The sequence below is a fragment of the Chaetura pelagica genome, unplaced genomic scaffold (assembly GCF_000747805.2).
Source record: "Chaetura pelagica isolate M959 unplaced genomic scaffold, ChaPel_1.0 scaffold199, whole genome shotgun sequence".
Taxonomy (NCBI): Eukaryota; Metazoa; Chordata; class Aves; order Apodiformes; family Apodidae; genus Chaetura; species Chaetura pelagica.
This window is the reverse complement of record NW_009970714.1, coordinates 1,988,017-2,014,391: the sequence shown is the minus strand read 5'-3', so window position 1 is coordinate 2,014,391 and position 26,375 is coordinate 1,988,017. Positions and strand designations below refer to the sequence as shown.

At 43.7% G+C, this 26,375-nt stretch overlaps 1 protein-coding gene across 1 annotated transcript in view; it reads left to right on the top strand.

Moving 5' to 3' along the window:
* PRKAG2 (protein kinase, AMP-activated, gamma 2 non-catalytic subunit) overlaps positions 1-26,375 on the top strand; it is a 114,202-nt gene that overhangs the window by 7,097 nt on the left and 80,730 nt on the right. The window lies entirely within an intron of this gene.

The following is a 26,375-nucleotide window of genomic DNA, read 5'->3' as shown; positions in this document are numbered from 1 at the left end:
AGTGCAAGAATTACAAGAGCCTACACAGGATTCTTGTGACAATCCTTCTTGTCCTGGTGGATGATGCTCCTGGAGACGAACAGATGATTAGTGACGTCTCTGCTTCTTGTATATAGTATCATTAGAGATAATAAACAAGAATAGGGCAAAAGCCATTTAAGGAATGTAGATGAGGGAGAAATGAGATGGAAAGTCAATCAGAGGCATGAAGGAGATGAAAACTTTGCAAGTGAAAGGTTCTTGCTGCAATAGTGGCAACAAATGTTGTTCAGAAGTGAGAATTGTACCAGCCTCCTTGAGAGAAGGACTGAGTTGAAAGTTTGAAAGTTGGAATAATGTTGACGTTTTGAGGTGGTCAACACCCAGGAATCAGTATGGGGACTGATAATATTAGTGAATGGATGGAGGATGAGATGAGCCCATGCAGCAGTATATGCTGGACACTGATGACTGACTTCCAGTAAGAAGGATTTGGGAGTTGTGATGGATATCCTCTAGAAAATGATCCTAAAATGCGCTGTCATTACCATTAGTGTGAGCCATGTACTGGGCTGTATTAGGAGGAACGGAGCAATCCAGTCAAGGGAGGTTATTGTCCCCTCCACATGGTGCTGCTGGGGCTGCACCTGGAATAGAGTGTTCTATTCTGGTCTCTCCATCAGAAAATGCTGGGGAACTGGAGAGGGTTTCCCTAGAGGGCTACCAAGATGTTTTGGGACCTAGAGCAGACATTTTGGCATATGTGAGGAGAGACTGAGGGAATTGGGGTGTTTTTTTGTTCAGCAGAGAGGCAAAGGGGCAATCTAATAGCAGCTTGCAGCTACCTAAAGGACAGTTTCGAAGACAATAGAGCCAAGCTCTTCTTAGTGGTTGTAGATGACAGAAGAAGGAATAAAATGTAATAGTTTGTGGCTGAGAAGGGTCAGGCTGGATAGTAGCAAAAAAAAAATCCCTGAAGAGAGGGTGGTGCAGCACTGGCACGGGTAACCTGAAGAGGTTGTGGCCTCTCCATTCTTGGAGTTTTTCAAGACTCAGCTGTCCAAAGCCATGGCTGACCTGGTCTTGACTGATACCAGGTACCTGCTTTGAATGGTAGATTGGAGAAGCAGCCTCCAGCCATCCTTCCCAGCGAACATTTCTGTGATGCTCAGCTCTTCAGTTGCAAGGAAAGCTGAAGTTGCAAATATTCTGACTGTGCATCTTTCCCCACCCATTTCTCAACACTCGCATAGAACTGCTCTTGTTTTGAGACATTTCCAAGAACAGAGTGACTTTTCAGGTAGATGTGGCTGGGGCTGCTTGTTGCAGCAGACTTGTACCAGCAGACCAGCAGAAGGAGACCACTGCAAAGCTCAAGACCAGGACTCACTCATTTATTGGGCCAACAAAGGCAGCATGATGTGTATTTCTTACAAAAGGCACCCAGGCTGGCTACTGGCCATTTAATCTACATTAAACATGACCTTGAGAGTCCTGGGCAGATATTAATGCCCCCCCAAGCTGAGCAGTGTCAGGACACCCTCGGCCACTGGCCCGCTTTGGGTAGTATGCATCTACCAGCTGGAGGAATTGCAGTGGGACTTGGTTTGTATCAGCTATCTGTCACTATAGCAACTCCTCACTTAACCAGTCCCTGCACTAAAAATAGATCACCTTGATGTCAAGGAAAGAAAAGCAAAGGAAATCAAAAGGGGCAGTGATAGCAAGAGCTGTAGAGTCAGCTGTTGGCTGAAGGCTGGAGCATTTGAAACCTCTTCTAAATGACTTATCATGTAAAACAAATATTTAAGGGGAATCTATTTAATTCAGAAACCCCAGCATGTCAGTGGGTCTGAAGCTTTAGCAAAGGGCAGGTATTACTTTTTATCAGAGGGATGTGTTTGCAGTTATCACCCAGCACACAGGGGATCCTGAAAACCGTGTGGGATGTTGCTCAGAGTGGTTACGATGTGTAAGGGATCTTATCTTCCAAATAAGCAGATCTGCAGCTCTGTCATTAGACCTGATAGCCATCAATGCTCTTGTATGTAAGTTATTGAAATCCCTACTCATTAATGAAGTTGTTACTGGCATCTGCAGAAATCTGTGAGGAACCTGAACCTGAAAAAAGCCCTATGCTCTTAGCAAAGTTGCTGCTATCTCATGTTGAAGTTAATGGGACCTGAGTGTTTTGGCACCTGATAAGGACACAGGGTCCTCTATAAGGGAAGGGCAAATGATACTTCATCTTATTTTTCCTCCAAACCCAGCCAGTGCTTACTAGGGAAGAAAGGGAACAGAATAAATCCTTGTGAAGGCAGTAGGTGTGAAGGCAAAATAGCAACAAGATCAAAAAGTTGTTAAAGAGCTACAGAGTCAACTGAAGATAACTTTGATGGGAAAAGAACTGAATTTATATGAAGATAGCTCATATATCACAGGCACTTTGTATGATGCTCAGGAAAGGGTTAAAGAGCTTCCAGAGATGACTGAAATTAGCATAATATTTTCAGCATTATCAGTCAGCAAGAGTTTGCTCTTGAAAAAAGGTGAGATTATTTTCATGACCTTTTGGGGCTGACAATTAGCAGACATAGCTGATACTGAAATGTGTAGGCACTTAAACTTCCCCTGCCCTGTATATTCTGATTCTTCTTTAGTATTAGGAATTGTATTTTTTACATTTAGTTAATCTTCCTTGAGCTAAGATAAGAAGCTTTGAATAGTAATGTACACCATTTTAGGAGAATACCTGTGCAGAGAAGGAGGGTGACAATACTGCTGACCCCCAACTCCCACAATTTTTTTTCAAGGTGAAAGTATATCATAAAGAGGCAAAAAAGAGTAAAATTAGTTCTTAGTACGCTTTTTTACCTGATTTGAGATCCACTGCTTTTACACCATCTGGGGATCTGGCCCATGTTCTTCACCTCTTCACTGGGTGCCCTTTTAATCAGCTTTGGAACTGTGAAGAAACTCCATGCAAAGTGATTAGAAATCCTAAGCACATTCCCAAGCAGCAGGCATGGAGGTGTGAGAATAGAAACATAGTTCTTTTAAACAGAAGAAATTCACTCATTGAAAAGGTCGACTGATGTGAAGTCTACCCCAGGCATGACTCTGGCACCCTGCCACTGTATTTTGGGGAGCAAGAGCTTCATCCACATGTGTGCTTGGCTTGACTGTCACTAACACACAACTGTTAATGAGGAGATGAGAGCAAATGAACCTTGGTCATTGTACATACTCATTCAAAGACGTGTGCATTCATGGTCAGCCGAGTCTCCTGAGGGAAACAGCCTCATTACTACAGGTGATAGCACTATATCCACCAGAGGGCAAAAAAATCCCCCAATTTTCAGGAGCTGTTGCCAGCAAATACCCTGTTTAGTGCTTTTACTCCCAGCTTCAGCCTGGCAGCAGATTTGGCACAGATACAAAATTTGCTGTAGGAATGAGCAGAGTTCCTGGTACCTGGAATTCTCCCCATTCCATGTTTTCATGACAGTAAACTCTTTTTTATCTCTCTCAGCTGGCAAGACCACTAGAAGTTCAGCTTTTGTCTCTAAAGAGACTGCTGCTTCCACTGAGCTGCAATAAAAATCTCCTCCATCCCCCAGAGCAGGTGACAACTTTCTATTCCTGTCAGGTTTGAGTTTATTTTCTTCCTTCCTAAGAGGATAACACAGCTTTCTTTTCTATCAGCCAGGTCCTTCCTTAAAACTTTATGGCAATCCTTCCTGGCAGTGGTCATAGGAAAACTGGAGATTATGCAAAGTCGATTTCAACCTCAAAGGGTTGTAAAACAAGGGTCTCATTGTAAATCATTACAATTTTTTTTTTTTCCCGAAATAAACAGCAGTCTAATATGGAGCACAAAGCAAAGCAGCAAATTCCCTTTGGGAAATCCCAGCAGCATAAACTAACCTTGAGACCTAGGGGACTAATACAGAAAAAGTGTAATACTCAAGATTGATAAAACTAATCCCAACTGAGGAGACTCGTAGAGAAATGAGTATGTTATGGGAGTGAGCTGGCAGCTGAAGTGAAAGACGACAACAAAATCCATGAGTGAGCAGAATGCTTTAAAATTGGATTACAAAACTGTCTGGGAGATTGAAAGATGCTGCTTCTCTGTCAGAGGGAGCAGCTGGTTGGTCAGGACCTGGTGCTTGCTCTCAGCTGAAAATGAGAGCTATGAGGCTACACACATGGAGAGGAAAGTCAGCTTAAACCAGAAAAGAACTAGACTCAAGAAATCATAATAGGAGAGGGTTTTTTTACTCTGTGCAGGGGTGGAGAATAGAATGAGTCTGCAGCTGAACAGCTGGCAAGATAGCTTCATGGCACTGCCTCGGCCCTGGGTGTCCACATAAACAGGAGTGTGCCTCTCCTGCAGACCCTGCTGTGCAAAATAACTCTACAGAAGGTAATAGCTAATGGAAAGAGGAATAATAGCTTCCTAACTGCCCTCTGCTGGAGTTTGTCATTTACCTTGCTTCCCAGGCAAGTTTTGCAGCCATGCTGACACAGCTTATCCAAGTGAGGTGTTTAAAGGTGACTTGGATACATCTCTGCATTGCAGGCAGTGCAATTTCAGCTTGTATTTTCCTCCCCACCTTCTTCCCTGATAGGAGTCAGGAATCCACCAGGTTTGATCCTGTCACTGGTGTTGCAACATCTTGTAACCATAAACAGGCCACGTAGATTTGGACTTGACTCTTCATGCTTCTGAAAACAGCACCCTGAGCCCCCCTGTTCTAGATTCCAAAATGAACACAGAAAGGGGGATTTGACTTCGAAAGGCAGTAAATATTCAGTAACAGTTGATGCCTCTGAAAATAAAATTTAATGCCTCATGTCTTTTTACATCTTATTTTAAGGCCTTGTCACAGACCCTTGACTACTGGGACTTGAGCACCAGCACGTAGCAATGTGTTAGGTGGCTGAAAGGTTTTGGTTAATAACATGAGTAGCTCCTTGTCATTGTTTTATTCACTCAGTTGTAGATCTTGGATTATCTTTAAAAGATGAGTGCTGTTATTATCATTTTACAAATGGTAAAGTGTAGGCCATAGAAGAGTAAGTATTTTATCATAATCATAGTGTGGATGGCACTAGAGTGAAGGCACCTTCTGCACAGATGTGAGGTTACATGACTATTTTTACTGCTTTGAAATTAATTTTCAGACAGAACACAAGACCCAATGTACCAGGTCAGGCCAGTTATCCATGCAGATCAGTCTCTTTTTGTGCCATTTGCCGGCAGCACAGGTATAGATAAGAGTATAAGAACAGGACAAGAATGTGGTGGTGTTTCCCATTACAGTCTCTTAGACTACAGACCTTTGTGGCTCCTGTCCTGAGCTAAAGATGGTGTTGGTAGATGCTGACTAGTTTTTCTTCCATGATCTTGTCCAATTACATTTCAAAATGAAACTTCCAGCACCTGTTCTGCTGTTTAAGAATGTAACATACCAGAAGTATTTCCTTATACTTGTTTTCAGCCTCCCACCTTCTACTTTCAGCTGATGCTCCCTTCCCTCTCTGCCATCTCCATCCTATACCTGATTTTACAGACCTCTGTCATATCCTTTCCCTGCAGTCATCTTTCCTAAGGTGGATTTACTCTGTACCTTCAATCAACCTTACCAGCCTTCTCTGCATCTTTTCTCATTTTGTTGAGTCCTCTTGGAGGTTGGTCACTAGAAACTCATGGTCGTCTATTGCACTGTGTAGCCTGCACTCAGTCTGCACTCTATTGTGAAGCTGCCTTTCAGTACTTTCAGTACCTTTCAGACCAGTTAGACAGGGCAAGGCCACCACTGATGCCACCCTGGGGCCTGACCAGTACAGCTTGACCCAAAAGAAAGTTATTTTTCTTCTGCCACTCAGCCATTTATCTATGTAGACTGTTCACTCTTAGCCAGACCCTTCTGGCATGTAACATAAGACTTTTCTTGGCCACCCAAGTGGCTGCTTATCTGAAAATTAGTGTCCTATGCCTTTGTGGTGTTGTTTTCTCCTATAGTGATTACAAGGACTGGGTACATTGGCAAGGTGGGACATATATGTGGGAAAAGCATTTATTAGCCCACTGATAGGATTAGGAAGGTGGCTTTGTAAGAGCTGCAGTGAGGATAGTCAGGAATAGTTCACTATCTAGCAGATGGGAAAATGATAAACCTGAGAAATATTATTATGTGATTTATCTGTTTGGAAGGTGTAACTGGATTTTAGTTGTTTGGGTTTTTTTTTGTTAAGAAAGGGCAGAGATCAAACCATGAAGATAAATTTGAATGTGCACACAATAGTCTATAGTAAAATAATTCTCTGGAAACTGGAGTTGTGTATTTATTATTTCCTTGGCTGGTGTCTAACTATCTAATCAGTCTTTGTACATGTCAGCAGCACATCCATAATAAGAAAGTGCTGGGTGGATTGTGTGAACTGGAATTAGAGATGCGATAATCAGCCAAACCGTTGGGAGACAATGGCAAGGCTCTGTAGCACTTGCATTCCTCTGGCTGAAGGGGGAAAAAACCTTCTACGTGCAAATGACTTGTTGGGTTGTGGGGTTTTTTTTCCTTCCTGTTGGGTTATAACCTCCAGCAAATTGCTTTCAGAGCAGTGCTTCTCCTACAGCATGCCAGTTCCCACTGTGGTGCCTCCATGCCTGGTTAGACTTGTTCCAAGGGGTGGTGATAGATACTCTGTGTTCAGTTGGTATAGGAGGTGATGTGGCAGATAGATGTATGTATGCCAGGGGAAAAATTGCTGATGTATAGGTAGGCCCACAATTTTATGATGAAAAACCACAACTGAGATGAGAAAACCTGTTTTCCCATCTGCACAATTCTGGTACTATTGATCAATCCCATCAAGACATTGTGAAAGTGACTAATAACTACAAAGGGAGCCTTGCCTTGTGATCCTCATACTGCCTCAATGTTCTAAATTGTTATTGATTCCTTACATAAGCAATCTGTCTGTCTCTTGGTTGTTCTTCTGGCCAGCCTCAGGGTTTTCTGTTTGAATCCTCCTTGACTCTTATCTTCCCATATTCTGATTAGTATCAGTTATCAAGGTAGAACGACAGACTGAAAGCAAAAGGCTGATGTTGCAGAGTGAAGGTATAAAGTGCTGAGCAGATAAAAGCAAGGTTAGAAGTGATGAGTAGGATGAGTTCAGCAAAGTTTGAGCCTAAATTTGATCCCAGCCCTGTATGGCTTCCGTGGCTTTCCTGCTTGGAGGAGAACAGCACGGGTAAGCTGCCAGTGTGTTGCAGTTCAGTCCCTGTGTTCAGCCCCTGTCCATAGTGAGTGTCCTGTCTTGCTGTGGCAGGAAAATGGGGCAGAAGTAGGTGAGACTTTAAATGTAAAACTTGTTCGTCTTAAAGGTTTTTGTGACAAGAGCTCTCCTGACACACCCTAAGGCAGATATAGCTTATCAAAACTATGCTTTAATGTATATAGATTTAAGCCATCCCTGGAAAATAATTGTCTAGATTTGTAAAATGACATACATTAAGAGCATTATCCTCCCAAAAGCTGTTTGTCAGCTACATTGAGCTGGCAGAAGTTTTCCATGTTTTAATCTTGTGGATACAGGAAGTGCCAACTCACCTGCAACAGGGCAACTTCTCTTGCATGTTGGGTTACAAGACCCAACGCACAGACCCGCCTGCCATGACATGCTGGGTGTTTAAGTTCTCAGGACTACAACCTGAGAGACGAAGATGGAAAAAAAGTCCTGAATGCAATGTAAAGGCATGTGGGCCAGGTCTGTATCTATTTTTTTTGGATTCTAAAATTCAGGGTCATTATCCTGGATCGAGCCTGCTCGCTGCTTTGACTGTACTAAATGCTATGTTTAAATGGCAGGTGTCAGAGCTCATCCCAGCCCGACTGGTGTCTTGAAGAGCAGGAAATACCAATACTGCAGTTTAGGAGACAGTTTGAAGAGCACATAGAACACAAGAACACACTGTTCGCTGAAGGATTGGAAACAGGGACTCACATGGAAAGCTTGGATTTACTCCATTATCTAGCGGCAAAATGGAACATTTCAGGACAAGAAGATGCAGGGGAAGCTGATTGTGTTCTTTGTAAGAATATTCTTCTTCAAAGACACTGAGAAAATGCCTTCTTGTTAAACAGAAATATGAGATGGCAGATGTAGTAATACACTGAAAAATAACGAGTCCCAGCTTTGTGTTGCTTACCCTGGCATTCTGAAGGGTGTAAGAACAAAATAGCTGAATTGTATTCAAATGCAACATTTTGCAGGAGAGTGATAGGATGATGCAGACTGATTCCCTCCTGGCCTCAGTCTCCTAGACCTGTTTTGAACCTTTAGGAAAGACTTGACAAAATAGATCTGACTGTTGCACATTTAAAACACCTTATGAGGGGCTGTTCAGAAAAATGAGTTGTTACAAGAGGAAATGACATAGCACTTCACTGCACGAGTAGCTTGAGTTTCTCCCCAGCTGACTCCCACTCTCACTGGAGTTTCTAACAGCTTTAGGGATGCTTTAAAGCTGAGCTGCTCTGCTCAGCAGGGAGGGAGTTGCTGCTGCCATTCAAATTGTAGCAGGGAGGGTGCAACTAAATCACACGGGAGCTGCTGTTGCTGCTCAAGTCTGTTGTCTTTGGGGGGGTTTGCTCTCATTCACAGGGAAGAATTGAAATCTAGTAAATCCTGGCTAACAATGGCAGCAAAGACAGTCTCTAGGAAAGAGGGCAAGGAGCACAAATGGTTCATTTTCAAAAGGGTAAGATGGTAACAAAGGGGTGTTATGAGGCACTGTAACAGTTAATAATAGGAGAGGTTGAAAAAGACTGATTAGATCTCCATGTAACATTTTTAGTCTTACTTAACCAAAAGAAATTTTGCCTAAATATTTCAGTTAGGGAGGGTTTATTTTAACTGTTCTAAAGAGTCTTTGTGATCCGTTTTCTCTATCTGCCATAATGTACCATGGTCTGGGATAGCAATAGGATGTTCATTCTCCATTCCACCTTTTTACAGAAGATGAACCTGAGCCCCAGAGAGATGAAGGAATCAAAACTAGAACAGAAATTTTAAATTTGCTATTTCAAATTTGCCTTCTCTGCTCAAATGAAGGGAACATTTCTACTGACTAGTTCACCTTTGGAAGTGTAGTTTATGTGGAACAAGTACTCCTATTAAATTAACATTGCCCATCTCTCCCTTTTTGTGGTGCATGTTTGCATCATATTTGTCTTACTTGTTCTTTGAGAAGACTTTTGAGGGTAGGCCAGATCAGATATATCTTCAGCTTGTGTTCAGTGTCAGTATTCTGTCTGCGTATCCAAAGATTTGTGCTCATTTATCTTTATCATCATTAATATCTTCAGGTCTCCCATCAGCATGTGTTTCACATGGACAGCTGCATTTGCAGACACCTTTGCTCATTTTTCAGAGTTTTGAACAGACTGAGATGTTTGCATGTTCTAGAAGCTCACCCAAGTGCTTTGCAGTGTGTTGTGCTCTTGGCTGTATGTGTCTCTCCACAATCTGTTACTGAAAAGAGCTCATTTTTAATGCCAACACCTTATCCACAGTCCTTGCCTTAGTCTGAGGAGCTTAGCAGGAAGGACTGGAGAGCCAGATGTCTTTCTGGGCCGAATAACTATGGTCCCACATGCAACCTCTATAAGGGATCTGAAACTTTGGAGAAGTTCTTGGGGATGCTCCATCCCCTACGCAGCTTCTGGTGTCTCACAGCACCTTCCTCCAGCTGCCCTGCAAGGCCCCAGGGAAGAGGAGCTGGCAGCCCCTGCTTTGGCCCAGCAAGATTTCAACCAGCTTTCCTTGTTACCATTGAAACCTCATGGATTGTACCTATGAAAATTGCATTTTTTATTATTTTTTTTCTCATCTCTTTCAGGAAGAGATTTTTGAGCACCAGATTAGAAGAACCAAACAATTAGGCTCTGCAAGAAACATAAAGCTGGAAAATAATGAGATCTCCCCTGAAATGAGAGCAGATCACTAACTTGAAGATGAGCTCTTATCTTTTTCATCTTGATAAAGGCCACCCCTACCTGAGCAGGCACTGCTGCTCAATCATAAAAACACGTGTCTAGGACAGAAAGCTTTAGCAGAAAACCTGTCTACCCTTTGTGATTTCATTGCAGTCACCCATCTTTGACAGATGGGTGCAGTGATTTCTTTGTATATCACAATTAAAGGAACAACTTGGCATCTAGATACTTGAGGCAAAAAAGCTGTTTCTCATTCTGTAATTGTTTTAAATCTTCCAGATATTTTTTTTTTATTATTTGGGGGGATCCCACTTGAAAGCTCTTTCTCTTCTTAAGTCCACACAAACAAAGCAGAAAACCAGCAGGATTATACTTGGGAAATGAGAAGAAAGTCCAGAATAGCTGAGAAAGCCTCTTTATCTCTAGTATCTACTGGTTGTGTCAGAAAGGAGAGGGATGTGTAAGAGAAATGTAGACAGAATGGGACTTTTGTGGGTACTGTGTCCCTTTAAAGGTGAGATAATATTTTGTGTTTGAGAAAACCGTATGGACTAATAGAATAATCCTTGCTTTTACAATGACAGCAGATATTGCTGAACTCCCAGGGAGGAAACCAGCACATTTTTAATTCACTCAGGAGGCCCACTCGGAGGAAGCCTGACAGACTGTGTGAGCATGTCTGTCTCTGACATGCTGTGATGGCACACAGCCACCCTGCAGGTGTACAGGGTGGGTTTTCATTTGGTGACAGCAGGTAACCCAGTGGCAGGGAGCTGCCAGCCAGGCACCTGCATAAATAGCCCAGGGTGTTGGCTGGGTGACTGCACAGCTGCAGTTTCTCAGCTCTGGGTCATGGTACGGACATGCTCCTTGTTGCAGCTCCTTTGCCCAGACATTTTTTCTATTAAGAGGTTTGAAAGGATGCTCAAGAAAGTGGGCTGCTCAATTTCAGAGGACTGGGATTGCCATATCAGATCTGGGTGTTTATGCATATACAGCTTTGAACCACAGAAAGGGGAAATGAAGATTTGAGATTTTGTTCCTTGATCAGAACTTGCTGAGTGATCTTGGATAGATCAGATAAAGACATTCCCATCCAGGTGCTGGCAGTTCACTTCCCAAAGCCCTGCAGAGATGCAGCCAATTTTCAGCAGTACAAGATGTTCTTAGCACCTCGTGAATCCAGTGGGTGCTCAGTGCCTTAGCTAGAGCACTGGGGCAATAATTTAGATTAATTCTATGGATTTGGATGTCAAGTCCAAGTTTAAAATTCTTCCCTTAACCTCTCTGCTTATCCAGCTGGCATAAGCTGTGGAAGTAAGAGCTCCCCACTGCAAGGCTGTGTTTGATAGGAATGCTAAATCTGGAGGGAAAGCCTCATCTTGCAAGAATCTTACTATATTCACCATTACCACCAATCTTCCCTAATTTAATTAATCTAAACTATCACCCTCTGATGCACATTAATACAGCATGATGACTTGAAGATTCACTGACCTGAGATGAATATGAAATGCTGGCTGATGCATTGTAAGACTTTTGGAAGAACAGATAGTATTTGCTCTCCCATATAAATCTTTGCTGAATCCTCAGTAAGTTTCAAGCCATCCTGCAGTTCTGGGAATGAGTATGGAAACACAGTGTCCTCTGCTGTAGGTATTTCCTGAGGTGGTAGCAGCTGTCCTGGAGCTCATGGTCTTTGTTTTACTAATGCAGTCACTGAGGGAGAGGCAGGACTCACAGCTTAGGGTCCAAAAGTCAAAGGCATACTGATGCTTCCAGAAAGGAGGTGTTGGTAACAAGTAATCCAATATGTCATAAAAAAACACAACCAGCAACATCAAACAAACAAAAAAGCAATGACCAAGTCCAAGAACAGGTTTTAAGGCTTCTGGAACTGGAAAGAAAGGAGCAGAAACTTTGAAAGTTGAGTGATTTTGCTTTCTGTTTCCCTGTATTTCATCCTAATGATTTAATGGTCTGTGGAAGGTATGCAGGTGAGTTCTTGCCACCTAACATACCTACAAAAATCTTAACTGGTCCTGTTAGTGCTCATTTGCTGACACACAGCTTCCATCATTTCAGCCTTTCATCTCCTGAAAAAAAGAGGTTTCCAGGTGGGGCCTCTGTGTTGGTGTCCTGTCCTTCCTTCTTTGACATGTGCCAAGCGTGAGCCTTCCAAAAGCAGACTCAGTGCTCGTATGATGCTTGAGCAGTGATAGGAACCTGAAATACATGAGCTATGGATCACAAACTTATAAACTTTCAAGCTTCTGTGGTTTTATTTAATATATAAAATATATGTGATTCGGCATTACTGTTGTCAAGTAATGTGTCAGATTAGGTATGATATCTTAGATATCTTCATGAAATGGTACTTTGACTTGTAACACACACTAGTGATAGAATATAGACTCATGGAATCATAGAATGGTTTGAGTTGGAAGGGACCTTGAAGATCATCTAATTCCAAACCCCTTGCATGGGCAGGGACACCTCCCACCAGACCAGATTGATCAAAGCCCCATCCATCCTGGCCTTGAACACTTCCAGGAATGGGGCTTCCACAGCTTCCCCGGGCAACCTGTTCCAGTGTCTCACCACCCTCACACTAAAGAATTTCTTCCTAATGTCTCACCTAAATCTCCGCTATTCCAGTTTTAATCCATTGCCCCTTGTTCTCTCATTAGTCCAAAGCAGTGTGGCTGTGCACTAGTTACTGATGACAGACCAGGTCTACACTATGTAATAATATGAACCATTTTGCTTTTCAGTGAGTTATTCTGCATCTGTGTATTACTAAAGCTGTAAGTAAATGTAGGTTTTCATTGTATTAATGAAAGGTGAATAACTCACTGAGGCATTCACAACAATAACAGCTTCTATCAGCTCTAAGAACTTTTATTTTACTTTGTATAAGCCTTGCCATACTGACATGACAGGGAGCAGAGCATCTGTCCTACTAACATTACAGAATTCAACTTTTTTTAGGGGATAATACAGAAATCCAGGTGTGGAGGCAGTTGGGTCAGTGGTGGGAGAGGCACTTAAGGGCAGAAATGTTCAGCTTGCTCTTATTGCAGAATCATATGTACCTGGGATTGCTCTTACACTTTGTTTTCCCACAAAAGGTGCCACAAGAGCTGAATTTACTTCCCTGTTTGTAAAGTACCAAACTGTACTTTTGCTCCTATTTTTCTGCTGTTTGAAACCAGCAGAGATACTTTAACCTTCTTTTTTTCAACTCTTGTTAAAAAAAAACACAACAGGTTTTGTCAATCTGACAGGCTGCATTTCAGCATTTTGTGTGGCAAATGTTCAGTTCATGGTACTGGTTGGGGTACCTGAGCCTGGCAGTTGATACACCTTACAGTACATCAGGGAGAATGGCTTTGTTTTCTTCTTTTACTTGGACATGGCTTTACTCTTACTCTTCTAAGACACAGTGTACTTTTGCTCACAGGACATCTGAAAGGTGTCCACTCTGGTTTTTTTACAGTTAATGGTTGCAAATCTAGGCTCTAAAAGCCCTTTTTTTCCTTTTATTATGTTTTTCTATAATTTGCCTGTGTACATGTGTACACATGTACGAACAGACACAGGTACAGGCAGCTGGAAGTTGGCCAGGAAGTCTGGTAATTAATTAAATGTCACAGCCAAATGAGAATACTTTCCCTGACCATAACCTAGGTAACAACACACATTGCCATAGAAACCTAATGCATGCATGGAAAAGACCAACAATACTTAAGCAGGGGGGGAAAAACTTTAATCCTGTATACAGTGGTTTAAGTTATTTCAAATTTGAAAATATTGGGGATTAAAACAAAAAGAAATAAATTCAAAGACTGAAAGTCATATCTGAACAACTTTCTTTAGAAGTTACTCTGAGACAGGAACTGCATGAGCAGATGCACAGAATGATTTGCTAACTCATTTGGAGTCTAGGTAAGGTTCACTGGAAGTCTCTGTATTGATTTTCCTTGGGAATTAGATCAAGGCCTTTGCTGGGAGTGGAATGAGAGAAGGAATCAATCACAAACCATTTTCTCTCTCCTGAAGTACAGCTTCACTTATGAACAACAATGATTAACCATGTTAGCCTATTGCCCTTGTTCCATCCATTTTGAAGACATGGAGCACGTATTCTGTTGTTGCTAAGCTGATGCAATAGTCTATTTTGTATTTCCCCAATATTTTTATGTAAAATTCAAGAGGCTTTGTATACATTCATAGTGTGCCATAGCAAATCATAAATCACTGCTGTGTGGTAGGTAAGGAATGTCCCTAGCAATCACAGAAAGGCAGGTATAATCAGAGGAATCAACTTACTTCCTTGAGGAGCTGGTATCCTTTTATTTCCCTCCTTTAATCAGCTATGCCATTATTTCAATTGCACATTTACAGGTATTTGTGTTCAAATTTGTGTGGGTTTATGGACATACTATGAACAATGTAAGACTGACTCTTGCTTCATAAATAGGTACAAATCAGGAGTAAGTTGAGATCTTTATTTTTCCTACGTGTGTATAACTAAGAAAAGAAATCAAAAGTGATTAATCAGAATTGCCAAGTCTAAATTTATTGCAATGTAATGAATCTATAGTCTTTAGTGTCCCTGGCTTCTGGAATCATGTCACTTTAGCAAAGCTTTAATTTTATTTCTTTAATGAAAGGAAAAATAAATAAAAATAAATAAAAGCCCTTCCTTCCTTCCTTCCTTCCTTCCTTCCTTCCTTCCTTCCTTCCTTCCTTCCTTCCTTCCTTCCTTCCTTCCTTCCTTCCTTCCTTCCTTCCTTCCTTCCTTCCTTCCTTCCTTCCTTCCTTCCTTCCTTCCTTCCTTCCTTCCTTCCTTCCTTCCTTCCTGCCTGCCTGCCTGCCTGCCTGCCTGCCTGCCTGCCTGCCTGCCTGCCTGCCTGCCTTCCTGCCTCCCTGCCTCCCTGCCTCCCTGCCTTCCCTGAAATTTTTTATAGCCCTTCTGGATGCAGACAAATATTGGGAAGACTTAATGTCTCAAAAAAGAAAATGCACATAAGAACCATGACATTTATAAGTTTACATACTGTGACACTTGGAGGGTTTACCTGATGTATTTTTTTGTGATATTTGAAACTGGTAATACTGATGAACATAATGTTGTGTTCCTTACAGCAGGACCATTTGCATTAAAATAGCCAAGTAGCTACAATGTAGGTTTGGTTGTTTAATTCTGGGACATATAATCGAAAACTAAGCAAATAAGCCAACAATTATCTTCATTCTTAGAGCTGCATTACATTGACTTCACATGTACTGCATTACATTGACTTCACATGCATAGCTTCAGGCATGGTACTTTGAACATATTGGTTCTTGTTCTTGGTTGTGCAACATTCAGGCAAGGTAGCTGGACTGTGTCTGATGCCAATAAATGAATGAGTTAAAATTGGATCGGCTTGTAAAACATCTACATCTAATCCAGTGTTTTGGTAGCTCTGCTGTGGCCATATCAAGGCCACTTGTCATTACACAGCTATTGAAATGCTGGGTTATATTTACATTCCAGATGAGGAACAACTTATGGTGTTGCTGTACCATATTCAGAGTGCAAGTTGCAGTGTTTGTGCCAGCAGATCTGAACACACCCTGAGCAAAACAAGGTGCTTCTGAGTGAGTTCAGCTTGGCCATCCCGTGGTGTTATGGCCAGCAGAAACCACAGGTTTGATGGTCTTCCCTTCTTCATGTAATAGATAAACACAGCCTAAGAATCCAAGCCCAGATGAGTTGCATTGACTTATTAACGTATAAATTGCTGTGAATCCCAGGGTAAATTTTTTTTAGACATGTTGCACAAGGGCAGAAGCTCAGTTTGGAAGTCACAGAAAAACCCACCCTCCATTTGAGCAGAATGGCTGGGGAAGTTTTTAGGCCTCCTCAAAGAAGTGGAGACAGACCCCAGCATCCTCAGCCAGAAAGGATAAGGTCTACTTTAAAGGCAAGACATAGAAATCCCCTGGGGGTACGACTGTAGCAAGGGGAAACTAAACTAGTCTACATGCTTTACTTTTGAAATGTGTCTGTATTACAGCTGCTAATGTAAGGAAGAAGGTTTAGTGGTATTTCAATGAAATTCAGACAGTCTGTGCTTGCAGTGCAGACCTGTGCACTGCAGCTTCACACTTGCGTGGGAGAACTTGGAAGCCCAGGTGCCACTTGGAGTAAGGAGGGAATCTTTTTCATTAGCCACATTGGATGGAATTTATAGAAGGTGGAAAGGAGATCTGAAAGCTCCATGAAGTTTGTCTTTAGGAAAAAAAACAAACACCTAACAAAGCCACAATTAGCCACATTACAGACTAGACATCCCATGTGCTCCCATCATGATAAGCATGTGCTTTTCCCATGAATTTCTGTGCCACAGTTTGTTTTACACGTTATCTGCCAATTGGCCTCTCGTGAAGCCAAATATTTGAGCAGGAGTCATCTCCATGGTGCTAGAGAGATCTGATTAGCAACTGAAGTGCAAATGGGGGCAGCTGAGTCAATGGCAGAGCTTGACCCCAGCAGCTTGCCAGGAAGGGGCAGCTCCACATTCCAGCCTGGCAGGGTGGGAACTTGGCCAGCCCTGGCTGCCCAGGAAAAGTCATGAATTAATGCATGTCCCTGCCGAGGAACAGGGGTGTGCTGGTGGCATTGCTGGGGCCTCTCAGAAAAGGAAGGCAATGGGCTCGTTTGTGCTTCTGCCCCCTATTTGAAGATCCAGTTGTGAAGCATTAAGAGCATATAAATCAGAGTTTAATAATCCGAGAGGCGTAGGTTGTTATTTTGTTCTACATCATATTGCAGATAATGCTCTTACATCTTTGATGCAAATGATACAATGGGTCTGACTCCAAAAGCAAGTGTGTAGCTCAAGGGATAAATTGCATGGGTGTTCTCAGGGGAATGAGAGATGCTGCTCTGATTAAGTCTAATGGAAGCTAATTTGTGCAGAGCCCCATATTCTCTACTGCTGATGTCTTGCCTTTGTTGGGTTTTCTTTTACATTATTAATTAACCATCCTGCTGCTTCCGAGCACTTGAGACCCCTTTGAAGTTGCAGTTTGATCAGTTGCTATACAGTGTGCTACAGGTATAGACAGCCTTACTGCATTAAACTAATACTTTAAGTAGTTCTGTGAGAAGAGAACTTAACCTGAGAAGAACTTCTCAGTGCTGAAACACGGCTCCGTGTTTCTTTAGCAAAGCCTCCACCAGCAAATCTTGACTTTGGTCTTTAAAAATACCTTTTGTTCCAGACAAATGTATGATAACTTTTGAGATATAATGTATATATTGCTACATGTTTTAAGGCAGTTGTGTTGGCAAAAAACTTTCTTCAAGAAACAAGAAAAATGCAGCATGTAAGGGATCTATGTAGTTGGGTTTTTTTTAAATAATCTGCTGTAGAAGGGCTCTGTTGTGAGGAGTTTGGCTGTTTTTTTTCTGCAAAGTGCTCAGTAGTTTGGGATGGCATAGCTGATCCCTGGTGGTATTGCCAAGCTGAATGGACATAGTTGTATTTGATGCTGATTCTCCTGGGGTCTGCAGAAATCTGGCTTTGTGCTTTAAGCCCCCTGACCCTTGCACACCTTGGCCAGTTCCAGCTCACGTGTAGGGGCTGTTTCCCCAGCAAAGCAGGGGAGCAGAAGCACCAGGAGTGGCAGGATGCTCCCAGGAGAGGAGGGAAAGGAGATTTGTTAGCAGAGTCCAGTAATCCCATGGGGATATAGAAGGACATAGCAAAGTCAGCATTTTCAGCACAAATCGGCCCTGTAATCTTCATGAAGGAATGAAATCCCTCCCAAGAACAGCACCTGCCTTCCAGCAAGGTCCCCATCTCTGCTACTGATGTCGCTAAAGACACTTGTCTTCTGCCAGTGCAATTGCTTTCTGAACTTAGTCCTGAATTTGGGTCCTGTTCATTAGGTGCTGGAGAAGGGATCAGTAGATCATAGAATCACAATGGTTTGGGTTGGAATGGACCAAAGATCATCTTACTCCAACCCCCTGCATGGGCAGGGACACCTCCCATAGACCAGGTTGCTCCAAGCCCCATCCAACCTGCACTTGAACACTTCCAGGGAGTGGGCAGCCACAACCTCCCTGGGAAACCTGTGTCAGTGTCTCACCACCCTTCCACTAAATCATTTCTTCCTAATGTCTAACCTAAATCTCCCATCTTCCAGTTTTAATCCATTACCCCTTGGCCATGGATGGAGGATAGGGATGAGGATGGAGGGATGGGGAATTGAAGAACTGGGCAGAACACTGCTCTGGAGGGTGGGAAGGGTAAAGAAAAGCCTACAAGCAGCAGAAAAGGGGACCCTTGCCCTCCTCAGCATCATTGCGCAGTAAAAGAAGGAAGGAAAGCCTCCGAGGAGCCAGAGAAAGCCCTTGGTAAAGATTTTAGATCTGTCTGACAGGTCTCTGGGAGAGCCCATAGATGTGTACAAGAGGGATGAAGTGGCCATGGATGACCATGTGAGAGTGATAGAGCCCTGGAACAGGCTGCCCAGAGAGGTTGTGGAGTCTCCTTCACTGGAGACATTCAAAACCCACCTGGACACGTTCCTGTGTGATGTGCTCTAGGTGATCCTGCTCCTGATCTTTCGAGGTCCTTTCAGTAGATCATAGAATCACAATGGTTTGGGTTGGAATGGACCAAAGATCATCTTACTCCAACCCCCTGCATGGGCAGGGACACCTCCCATAGACCAGGTTGCTCCAAGCCCCATCCAACCTGCACTTGAACACTTCCAGGGAGTGGGCAGCCACAACCTCCCTGGGAAACCTGTGTCAGTGTCTCACCACCCTTCCACTAAATCATTTCTTCCTAATGTCTAACCTAAATCTCCCATCTTCCAGTTTTAATCCATTACCCCTTGGCCATGGATGGAGGATAGGGATGAGGATGGAGGGATGGGGAATTGAAGAATTGGGCAGAACACTGCTCTGGAGGGTGGGAAGGGTAAAGAAAAGCCTACAAGCAGCAGAAAAGGGGACCCTTGCCCTCCTCAGCATCATTGCGCAGTAAAAGAAGGAAGGAAAGCCTCCGAGGAGCCAGAGAAAGCCCTTGGTAAAGATTTTAGATCTGTCTGACAGGTCTCTGGGAGAGCCCATAGATGTGTACAAGAGGGATGAAGTGGCCATGGATGACCATGTGAGAGTGATAGAGCCCTGGAACAGGCTGCCCAGAGAGGTTGTGGAGTCTCCTTCACTGGAGACATTCAAAACCCACCTGGACACGTTCCTGTGTGATGTGCTCTAGGTGATCCTGCTCCTGATCTTTCGAGGTCCTTTCCAACCCCTGAGATTCTGTGATTCTGTGACTGTGAATATTGAGGCATTCCCTGCCCCCTTCTCTTCACAGATATTGCTGGCAGATAGTTTCCTTTTCTTCAGCCCACATTTCTCTTGTCTTGCTTTAATTTAATTGAGGTAAATCTGTATCAGCCAAACCAAATGGCTCCAAGCACAAAAGAGGAAAGCCAGATGCTCCTTAGGGAAGGGGAGGAGGAGAGGAAGGAGATCGAGGGAAAGGACTGAGCCAGTTTTCCTTGATCACATTATGGCATGTGACAGGGAATCACAGGGTCCCCAGTGTGTGTCCTCCCACCTACAGCAGCCATCCACATGTCTGTCACACTCTGACACTGGATCTGCAGCAACTGTTGCTTCAGCTGGCTGCTGGCATGTATTTATCATCAGGGGTGTTGGAAACAGAGCCAGAGCAAAAGGTCATTAAAACTCCAGCCTGAGACATCAGCAAGGAAAAAAGGGAAAAGGGTTTATCAATGTGAATGAAAATAATGCTCTATATCTTTTTAAGCTCAGGTTTGGAGTAGTTTCTTTTGGATTTTATTGATTTCAGGTGACAGATCAAAGGAATGAAACAAAATATAGTTAGCCATGTGTTGTGTTCTTCCTGCATGGATTTATTTTTACCCATTTCTTGCACGCTGCTGTAGTGCACAGGGATGTGGTGGCCAGGAGCACCTTCACCATTGGTAGAACACAGGGCCTGGGGAAGGAAGGTCATCAATCAGCACCTATGTGTCCCAGCAATGACAAAGTTACATAATTGTATCCATCAGGGATCCTTTTCCTAATTGTATGTTGCTGAGAGACTAACACAGCTTGTGCCTTATTTACCTTGGCCATTTTAGTGGCTAATCCCACTCTGGGCGATACCCTTTTTGTTTCTGTAGCACTCACCTCCTCCCAGGACCCAGCTGTGCCTGAGCCCTCCATCCAGGTCTGATTATTTTCCTTCACACTAAATAGTTTTGATTCGCTGTCAGAGCTTTTTCATTTCATTGCAGCTTGTTTTGCTGAGATGAAGCAATTGTAATTTTGGGGAAACTGTCCCCCAGCTCCTGAACTCTCAGCCATCCTGCTCTGCCCAAGTGACTCGGCAGCAGCAGCCCTGCACACCCAGCCCTGTCCCTCCTTGGTTTAAACTATTGCCCCTCATGCTGCTGCTGCACTTGAATGGAATCAGTGCCTTCTCCAAAACACGCATTTGCCCATCCTTAACCCTGTGGAGTTTCAAGTTTGTGCTAAGAAAGCGCCTTCCCCCACGTTCCAGGACTTTGTGGAGCGGCAGAACATGGCACAGTCTGTGCTTTGGAGCAGGGCTGGGTGCTCCTTTTGCATCATCAGGATGGACTGGTCCAAGTCCAACACTGTCCGAGATTCCACACTTGGCTCTACATAGTGTGAATACCTGGGACATAAGCTCCCCAAGGCTGGTGGCCAGCCATGTGATGGTCCGGAGGTCTCAGCTGGCCTGGGCTGGTGTTCAGCTTGTACCAACCACGGTCCAACACTGATACAGCTGAGTTGTTCCAAGCTGGATCCTGTTCAAGCTCAATAGAACTACAGTGTGATGTTTCATGTTCAATTCTGCATCAAGAAAAAAGTGACACCTAAATACCAACTATCTTCCACAAAACTGGGATTGAACTGCTTTTGCGGTGGTGAAATTTTGGCAGTGTATCTGTTTAGTCAATACAATAGTTTAAAAAATAAAAGAATACTAAAAAAAAAAAAAGCTTCTTGGAGCCACAGCTTTACAATGTGATGGGATAAGTGATATAAATCTACTGGTGAAGCCCCCTGATGTGGCAAGATGTTTTATCCTGTAAGGATAATGCTGAGGGAAACATTTGGAGAGCCACGAGCATTGTTCAGTACTCTGCTGCCCTCTCTTAAAAGGAGAACATTGCAGAACTTCTGATGTTCTTTGCAGTCCATCTGTAAGCTCTTGGTTTGTAGGTGTTAAGGACTGTAAGTTCATGCTGTCTCTGCAGTGTCATCTTCTGTTTTTCTGGAAGTGTCAGGAACATAAGCAGCTGTCAGAAGAAAAGCTCATGAAAGCAAAGGATGTGGTTTTCTTGGCAAATAGTGTCCTCATCTTATGTCCCCTGAACCTGGACTGGAAGGACTAGACACCAGTCTTATTTATCAGCAGTTTTTTGCAAGACCTAGCTCAGGTAATTAGCTATCAGCTGTGAAGCCTTCCCTAGACGGCTTTTTAGAACCAGCTTGTCTTTCAGCCTCTGATTGATTATTTTGTGTTGAGCAGCAGCAGGTGACTCTCAGTATCAAATACAGTTTTGCCAATGTTCGGTAAGGGATAATATACCTATATATAGCAATTGACTACTTGTAGGAGTGCCTGAAAAACTTCTCATGGTCTATTTGTGGAGGCAGGTTCATTCTGAATGGCTTTCTGAAGAGGAGTCTAGGGGATATGCAGGGATTGAGGTAGTGATGTTCTTGCCCGAAGCTGCCTGTGCTACAAGGAACGTGTTACAGCCTTGCTGTAGCAATGGAAAACAACCAAGTTTCCAGTGCAGTAGTTACTTGTTACAGGGAGAAAACAGCTCATAATTTATTTTCAGAAATGAGGTCAAAGTAGTGCAGCTGGGGAGGGAAGTGGCTGGTGCAGCCAGTTGGTGACGAGATCTAAAGCCTTTCCCTGCTATGTTAAACCCAGCTTCAGTCAGCAGTGACTGAAATCTTGTCTCATTTGACAGTTGCTCACCAGGGCCTTTGGGGTGTTGTCTTTGCTCTGTCACATCTAAGGCAGTACTTGCATAACCAGCACCCTGCCCTGCTGCCTGGGCACACAGAGCTCCTGCAGGGCGCAGGGCAGCTCAGTGGGGACCTACCTGCTCCTCTTGCTGGGACCACACCTATCCTGTGAAAGAGGCCTCCTACTCTTCAAAAGGTTTTAGGTTGAGTATATTTTTTTTTCCTGGTTTGAAGCCCTGAGCCCTGTCTGAGTCTCCAGCTGTGTTGGTGGACAGGTGGCAGGGGGGATGTTGTAGTCATCATTTGTTCTGAGGTGCAGAGCAGCATTAGCTCTACCAGGGCTGTTGCATCAGACTCACCAATGGCTCGATCTGGTCCTGGCTGGTGGAGCCATCCCTTCCCCAGAATCTGGTCCTACCCTCAGGTTTCCTCCTCACAGCCTCCTCTGAAGCATGTCTCCATGTCTGCCCCTGTGTGCACAGATTCTTGAGGGGTTAAAGCCTTAACTAGAATCATAGATTAGAATCATACAATCATGAAGGTAGGAAAAGACCTCTAAGATCAAGTCCAACCATCAACCAATACCACTATGCCCACTAAACCAGGTCCAGAAGTGCCATGTCTACACATTTTTTTAACACCTCCAGGCATGGTGACTCCACCACTTGCCTGGGGAGCCTGTTCCAGTGCCTGGCAACCCTTTCAGTAAAGAAATTTTTCTTAATATCCAATCTAAAACTCCCCTGGTGCAACTTCAGGCCTTTTCTTCTCATCCTGTCTCTAGCTACTTGGGAGAAGAGACCAACCCACCTCACTACACCCTCCTTTCAGGTAGTTGTATAGAGAGCATAGGAGTCTTCTGTACATTTCCTTTCCTTCACCACTGTAGAATTACAGGAAACAATAGGGCAGATGGTGAGATCACTGTTGTTCTCTAATGCAAATCTTGTTCTAGTAATGGATATAGCTTTCTTACTGATCCATCTGGGAAGGAGACTGTGAGATCAGATATTTAAGACCTGTCTCTATTTTCCTTCTCTGGCCTGTTAGCCAGTCAGGGTTGTTCTGCTTTTCCCCCTTGTAGTAAATACAATATTTATAACATGGACTTTGCATCTCTTAGGTCTGAGCTTTCAGATGTTGCCTTGTCCTAGTCAGAGAGGTAGCAAACTTGGAGGAAGGGCCTCTGCAGATGTACCTGCTTGGAGATGTACTGAACTTTTGCCTGATGCAAGCACCAAGTGCTCTGTTTGCCTTATGTGCTTTTTATGGCTCTGGATTTGCCCAGCTTCAGCAGTTTAAAGTGTGTCAGTGCTCTGGGTTTGTCACTTTGCTGTCTCGTACGTGAACAGACACGGCTCAGCCTTCCTGAGTCTGAGCCTGCAGGGATGGCTGTGAAATCCCTGCCCTGCTTTTGGGTATTAGCTGGAGTTGAAATAAGGATAGTGGAGAGTGTCAGTGTGAACTGCCTGTCCCCAGCTGAGGGCCTTAAGTCTTCAGGGACCTGCAAAAGGATAAGAACTGGTGGCATGGGAGGGAAAGGCAGAATGAAAGGGCCAAGGCAGATCTCCTTAAATAGATCGGATTTCCCCACTGAGGGAGGGAAATCTCTGGCATGAAGGTGTCCCCTGCTCCAGAAAGTCTGCTGCTTAGGTGCTCCAAGCACGCTGAGTCCTTTTGGCTCCTACTGTTCTCATGTGCTTTATAGCAGGGTGACAGCTCTTAGGAGTAAAACAAACCAGGAATGTGACTGTTGTCATGTGCTGGAAGTGTGCTGTAATAGTGACCTGGGATGGGCTGTGGGGTGAAGCTGGGGCTGGATGACAAGGGAGAGAAAGGATTTCCTGGAGGGGAAAATTGCCTGGCCAGCCCTTTGGAAAAGTGTAAGCACACTCTGCAGAAAGGCACTTGTACTCCCTCCTGCCAGAAACTTGCAGCACTGCAGAGCTGGGTGTTGAGGGACAGTATCAGCTGCAACATCTTGTGCAGCCAAGGAAAGGAAGCCACCCTCTGACATGCTTTTGGAGTTTGGTCCTGCAGGTGCTCTGATGAGTAGGCAAGTGGATGAGGAAAGTTTAAATTAGCCTGCAAACAGAAGATGAAGTAACAAGAAAAAAGGAAATGTGTGAGAGGTTTATTCAAATAGCATAGGTCTCTAGTGGACCTGAAGTGCAAAGTTAGATGTAACATTTTAGTAGAAAGCATGGAGAGGAGATGCTTGGTCTGCAGAATAAGGAGGCAGATCAGGAGTCAAGAAAGCCTTCATAGTTGGGAAGGCACAGGCTAACTTTGTGTCATGTAGTTGTCAAAAAAATATCAGAAATGTGTGTTATAAACACTTGGAAATAGAGACATAAAATCAGAGCAGGTTGATCCAGTGCAATAGACATGACTAAAGTTTAGTCCCTTCCCATGAGTTTGAATTTTACTCATGGACAGGTAAGAAGAATAAGATGATAGAGTTTAAGGGGACCTCCAAAATGAGAGGATCATTAAATATCTTAGGGTGAGTGTTCATTTCATGTGACTGATATTTATCCAAGTATGTGTTTAAAATTCCCTTTAGGGTTATGTTAACAAAGCAGGGATTTGTTTCTGGATGAACTCTTCTAAGTAGGATGGCCCCAAGTGCTCAAGACTCTGTTGACCATGTAGCATTCTTGCTAAGCATGTTGAACATGTACAGTTGTGGCAACACCAGAGCCTCAAACTTTGTAGATGTACCTTTTAGTATAGCTCAGATAGCCTCTTGGGTTGCTTCCTGGCTCCATCCTTAAGTGTGGAGGTACAGATGTGATATCATAGAATCAGAGAATGGTTTGAGTTGGAAGTGACCTTAAAGATCATCTGGTTCCAACCCCACTGCCTTGGGCAGGGACACCTCCCACTAGACCAGGTTGCTCGAAGCTACATCCAACCTGCCCTTGAACACTTCCAGGGATGGGGCATCCACAGCTTCTCTAGGCAACCTGTTTCAGTGTCTCACCACCACCACAGTAAAGAATTTATTTTTATGTCCAACCAGAATCTCCCCTCTTCCAGATTTGATCCATCACCCCTTGTCCTCTCTGCTCTTCAGCTTCATTTCATTGCTGGGTATCATGATGGTACTTACTTTGTTGGTAAGAATGTGAAGAATCACATCAAGAGGACAGGACTTCGTTAAATTTTAAATTTACCCAGCTGCTGTGCTGGAAAATAAGATGGTAACTGATTCATCATACATGAGAAGCATGAACATGCCAGTGGTACATCCCAATTTAGGGAATATTTTAAGTCTTTTGATGTTGTTTTGGTGTGTGGCTTTGCAACTGCCTTCTTCACGTTGTGCCCTCAACCACATCCTAGATGGACAACTGTGTTCATAGCAGCTGTTAGAAGAACCTGGGCTGAAGTTTTCTGTACACTTCAAGTGGTATAAACCAGCACTGCCACTGTACAAAGTGACTCTGGTTTCCTCCTGGCCCTGTTCCTGCTGCCCTCATACTTGTGCCAAGACAAGTGTTTGTACTGCCTCGGGAAATCAGTCTGGATTAGAACTGGATGTCAGGAATGGGCCAGTCTGTTTTCAGTGGTGCCCTGGGATAGAACAAGGGGAAACAGCAGCAAGTTACAACACAGGAAGTTCCACCTCAACATGAGGAAAAACATCTTTACTGTGAGGGTGATGGAGCCCTGGGACAGGCTGCCCAGAGAGGTTGTGGAGTCTCCTACTCTGGAGGCTTTCAAGAATCATCTCGACACATTCCTGTGTGATCTGCCCTGGGTGTTCCTGCTGCAGCAGCAGGGTTGGACTTGATGATCTTCAGAGATCCCTTCCTACCCCTATGATTCTTTGATTCTATGATACGATAACCAGAAGGACAGAGATCTGACCTTAGTTGTCATCTACATCACTTTGAGATCTAATAGTGAAAAGCAGAAGCAAGATGTTGTTTTGTGGATCGTTTCATGGGAAGGAGAGGGCTGGTCTCTGAGCAGGCTGCTGTCTAGAGCAAGCAGCCATTTACTCCACTAATAATCAACTAAAGCATGCTCCACTACCAATGAATTCAATGGAAATTATAATGCCAAGTGGCATAAGGAGCAGGTTCATAGCAATTTATCTTCGATCAAACAAGAGCCATAAAGTTGTTCGTTATTTCTTCAGAAGGCTTTGGTAGGTGTGCTGGAGAGCACTGGGCTGTCTCTGCTGCACCATATGTGCACAAAAAGATTAATTCTCAGGTTAGCAAGATGGAATTATGATGAGATAGAGGTCTGAGTCAGGCACACCGGGGAGAGGCAAATGCCACAGGCTGAAGCAGCACTTGGACTCCTGC